Raw genomic sequence first — 5,871 nt, 5'->3', positions numbered from 1 at the left:
GCTGCAGCTCTTAAGCCGGTCATTGCGGTTCAAATTGCTTTTTCACCAATGCACATATTTTCGTGGCCAAACACAATCAGTTATCTTTTTTTCCATAAATTCTGAAATATTATAAAACACATGCAACAAAAGCGTCATATTGCACAAACATAACTAAATAAGCTCAAAAATTCCCTAAAACAGCTCTACAAAAAACTATAAAAACTACTCTGTCAAACTCCACCAAAATCAACTTTTAATCGTCCTCGAGTAAAACCTATTGACACTTTCTAAAACAAACTAACTAACTCACATGAATTAAGTTATAACCTAACAAGCCTCAACCTAAGAAACACCATGCAACAACATTTTATCCAAATGTTTCGCAAAATTAATTCAGTAATAAACTTCAATCTTTGCTGCACCAGTCAACCTTAACCAGTAAATAACACACAATCTCAATTATGATGCCCCACGTCACTATGGCTGCTTCTTGGAATGACAACTGGCCCTACAAACCAACACGAGTCTTTCCAGCGTGCTTTGTCCTCTCTTGCACACTTCTTGGGAAAACTTCCCATGAGGTCACCCATCATGAGGCTACTCCAAGTCAAGCATGCGTAACTTTAGAGTTCTCAAGTGATGGGCTACTGAAAAGAAGATGATCTTGTTTTCGGTAGCCCATCACTTGAGAACTCCAAAGTTAAGCATGCTTGACCTGGAGTAGTCTCATGATGGGTGACCTCCTGGGAAGTTTTCCCAAGAAGCGTGCGAGTGAGGACAAAGCACGCTAGAAAGACTCGTGTTGGTTTGTAAGGCAAGTCGTCATTCCAAGAAGCAACCATAGTGACGTGGGGTGTTACAACAATACTGTATTCATGTCAAATCTTCAAAATCATTCCATCAAAATCAAGTATTTCATATGCTTGTACAATTCATCAATCTCCCTTAATATAATAAGACACGCTCAAGAATCAAAAGGACTTTTTAAGCTTGTAATGAAAGGCCTAGGCTCAGGTAAGTAAATAAAAATCATTTAGGCTCAACTATACCATAAGCATACAAATCAACAAACCAATCTTATGACTACTTGAAAATCCTCAATAAATCCCCAAATTTCTCAAATTTTCCTACTTTGAGAGAATTTATATTTCTGATTTTTTTCTTCATTTTTTAATGATACTACACTCCCCTAAACTTATTTCTTTCTATTCTTATTTTTCTTCTATTATTGATACAATATTTTTTCACATGAATCCCATTAAAAATCATTCCCCTCCCCCATCACTTTTCATATGCTCATGGTATATCAAAGGGAAAGATAAATAACAAAGTTTCAAATAGGCTCAAAATAAGTGACAAATAACAAAAGAATCATGTTAAACTCAAAATTGGGTAACTAGGGATTTAATACATTAAGGTTGGCTTAAAAGGCTCAATCACTCCAAATAATTGCCTAAATCATCTTCCTAAGCATGAATCAATCCAATTTCAACTAAATCACCAAACTATGCAAGTTCTAAAATATTTTTCAACTCTCATTCCAAAAACCCACTTAACATGCATATACTAAAGGATTGTGAGAAATTTATTGATTAAGGCTTGCATGGAAATCAAAACTCTGATCAAAGCTCATAACAAAATTAACCTCATCGAGAACATAGATTTACATAGTTTTAAAATCTTCACTCATATCACATGGTCATTAGTATCATCAGCATCCAAAAAACTTGATTCACACACTATTCACAACTCAAATGGAAAATAAAGAGAAAAGAATACTTACAGAACTACCACATCAGTATGGTCAAGGAGGCAGTGACAACTAATATGGATTAAACTCTGGAGGATATTGAAAATAAGGTTTTTGAACCTCATCGAGATTCCATCTATTGACCAATGCTTTCAATTGGTCTACATGAGCATGCTCATATGCATTCCTTGTACTCCAATACTATTGTATGTTGTAGTTCAACTAACCATGCGCATATTGAGTGTAAGGGTCAATAGGTTCACCAATCGCCAAAGGCGGACCCTCATGCATTGGCTCATCAGCCTCCTTGTTTTCTTGGGTCGCATCAACTTCTTGAGGTTCACCACGACAAAGACGGACTCTAGGATGATGCTCCTCAAGTTCAGGCACTGGTATAGCTGGAGTATAATTAAAAACCATGCCCCGAGTGATAGCACCTTGCACTCTCCGCACAACATCCGTAGAGTGAACTAGCACCCCATAAGTAACACATAGGTGCTTGATATAAGAATCATGCCCTAAACCTCCCATTGTCGTTAAGCGACAAATAAATCCATTACTTTTCTGAACTTTCCTACCAACATCTATCTTCATGTCTTTCATTATAGCATAAACCAGGAGTAAGAAATCAATGGCAATGTTAGAAAAATGTGAGGATGGAATCAGCCTGGCACTCAGAAAGTATTCTAACACACATGCAATATAGTTGAGTTGGCAATGGTACATATGCTATGGTACATCCTAAGAATAGGTGAACCGTGCCCCAGGACAACTAATGAATTTTGGCAGCTCAACATAATTAATCTCGCTCCTCAAGAACTCATTGTACTCATCAACTGCTGGCTGGTAGGATGGAAGGTCATATAAATTATTAAATGTCCCAGAACTCATAGGGACCTATTTTCTCCTCACAAAGCATTTTCCATTCACGTGGTCTGGAAAATTAGCATAAAACTCATAGACGAGTGACACATTTGGCTTTGCTATTGTCGAAGCGACCACCAAATGTTCCCAACCCCCATCCTATAAAATTACATGAATTGGCTCATAGTTGGCATCCTCATTAGGTGAATTTTTGTAATCCATCCTTCTCTCCGATACAAAATTCCTAGTAATAAGCCACCCATACTGCTCTTGAGCATCTTTATTGACAAACCTTGTTCGATCAAAACTAGTTGACCCCGTAGAAGATGAGGCTTCTCTAGTTACTTTCCTTGGACCCATAATAAATTCAAAATGCAACACTTTCCTCTAGAAAATTGGACAGCACCTACCCTTAATTTTCTCACTTTCCAAATAATAAACAATCACAAAACACTCCCAAAATCACCTATGCCAAGTCACAATTTTTCCCCCAAACTTAATTTCACTACAACATTCAAAAATTAACCCCAAATAGTTCTCACCGAATAACTTCAATAGAAACCCCTCAAAGCACCAAGAATCAAAGAGGAAAGTTAGAATAATTGTTACCCAATGTGAGAATAGATGATATTCACTTTTTATGTCGCCAATCCCCCAAGACTTTGCATCAATTTCTCCACAATCTGTAGATTTTCGGAATTAGGAAAAAATGGGTTTTAAATTGGTAATGGTGAAAATAATGATGAAAAAGGGTTGATGGAAGGTGTAGAGGAAGATTAAAGGTGATTTTCTGGTTAGATTTGAGGTTTGAATGGAATAAAATGGAGTATTTGGAAAGGTAGTGGTCGGAGAAGATGAGAAAAAAAATGACAGAATTTTGGAAAAAAAAAAGAGAAAATGAGTGTTTTAAGCCTGAAATCGAAGAAGCGTTGCGGCGCTATACCCTTGCGACGTGGCCCATATAAAAAATGGGTCTGATTTTTGGGTAGGCGGACCGTGACTTTATCATGTGGCATCGCGACGTCTGGGTCTCTTTGAAAATCCATGTGGTCTCTGACTTTTCGAGGGCGACGACTCTAATAGGGGGCCGTCATAGCTTAAAATAGATCCATTACTCTCTATCTTGGTAGGGCCGTGGCGCTTCCTCTAGGCGTCACATCTCAAAATGGTCATACATAAATTTTTTCCTTTTCTTTTTCTTGATTTCAACGGTTCAAAATTACAAACTAAAGTCTAAAATTCCAAAATTCTAAAGAAAAACTAAAAAAAATAAAAAATTTAAAACTAAACCTAGAAAAAAAATTGTCCAACTAAAACAAAACAAAAGAACAAATTATAAAAAGAACTTGGGATGTCTCCCAATGGCGTTGTCGTTAACATCATTTAGTCAGATGCTTGCCTCCTTTTCACAAACGTTTCAACTGGATGATGATCTTGACTTGATCAATAGGACCACCCAAATACGACTTCACTCTTTGCCCATTTACCTTAAACGTCTCTTGATTTTTTTCTTGTAACTTCACTTCCCCTTAAAGGGAAAACATTAACAATAGTAAATGGTCTCGACAACCTTGATTTCAATTTCCAGAAAAGAGTTTCAACCTTGAGTTGTACAATAAGATTTGCTCCTGTGGCTGGAGTTCCTTTCGAATGAGATTCTTATCGTGCAACGCTTTAGTACGTTCCTTATAGATCTTTGTGTTCTCGTATGCTTTATTCCTCCATTCATCAAGTTCATTGATCTCCATTATCCCATTTTGACTAGATAAATTCAGATCCATATTCAATTGTCTAATTGACCAATAAGCTTCATGTTCCAACTCCACTGGCAAATGACATGCTTTTCCGAAAAACAACCTATAAGGTGACATGCCAATATGTGTTTTAAATGCTGTCTTATAAGCCTATAGTGCATCATCAAGATTTTTGGACCAATCCTTCCTTGATCTATTAACTGTCTTCTCAAGAATACTTTTTCACCTCTCTATTGGATACCTCCGCTTGACCATTAGATTATGGATGATAAGTGTAACACTCTGAGTAGTCAGGACCGCTACATCGTGTGTTAAAAATAGTGCTTAACTCGTTAAGCGAGTCATTTAAACTTAAAAGTGTGATTAGGTTAAACGATAGTTTGGTATTAAAAGGTTTTGATAAAAAAGTTGAACTTTTCATTAAAAGGATTGATTAATTACAAGGGATCCCAAAAGTTTCTAAATAAAATAAAAGTTTATCACAAATTATAAACATAGCTTACCTAAGCGGCAACTTTTCAAATAAAGAAACATGTTCCCCAATATATCTCGACTGTGGTGGTCGAGCAAGCCGAGTATGTACATGCCACCCCTACAACTCTCCAATTCATGGCTGGTCCAACTTTCCTTTGCATTTACTTGCACCACGAAGCACCTATGAGCCGAGGCTAAACAAGAAAACACAAACAATCAGATAACATTAACATATATTGCATACTCTATAACCACAACCTATTTACATAGATTTTCCACACAATACACTTTACAAACAATATATGACTCATGTCGAGTAGATGGATGCCACATCTTTACAATGGCCTTGCCACAATGGCAGATATCGCATCCGCGTTATGGCCTCGCCACTATGGCATACATTACACATGTAATGCCAGTAACGACCTCCTGACTGAGCAATCAGTACAAACAAGTATATTAGCATAAATTCAAACACAATAGACATTCAACTATAAAAAGTTTCATGTCACAGTCATTTTCGTGCCCTATAATTGGGGTGCATTCCCTACACTTGGTGGAAGAGACGATTTTATTACCTCAAGTCCTGTACGATAGGGTAAGGCAACAACAAGCACGATCCTTTCCTTCCCGAGCCTTGCGGTACCCATAATCACAACACAATAATGGATATCCATCAAGAACTAAACCAATTAAAAGCTTCAAGATTGAGTCCTAGCCTCTGGGACCACAAATTCTACTCAAACGGGTAGTATACTCCTTTCCGAGCCTTTAGGTTTTGGTTCCCGTATCCAAAAACCTTATTCGGCCAATTTTCCCCATTTGATTTGCGGCGCCCCTCACTAAGGGCCGCGATGCTCTACAAGTTAGAGAGCACCCCCAAGAAATTTCCCTAGAAACGCGTTGCGGGGAAGCCCACCAGGAATTGCGGTGCCAAGGCGATTCAGAGTACTGCCCCAGCCTCTGAGTTCAAAGGGGCTGCAACGCATTAAGAACAGTGTCGTGGCGCAACCCCACAGATCCATAATTTCCAACATTTTCTCTTAG

The sequence above is a fragment of the Humulus lupulus genome, chromosome 5, assembly GCF_963169125.1.
Source record: "Humulus lupulus chromosome 5, drHumLupu1.1, whole genome shotgun sequence".
Classification (NCBI taxonomy): Eukaryota; Viridiplantae; Streptophyta; class Magnoliopsida; order Rosales; family Cannabaceae; genus Humulus; species Humulus lupulus.
The sequence above is the reverse complement of the archived record's forward strand: the minus strand, read 5'-3'. Positions refer to the sequence as shown.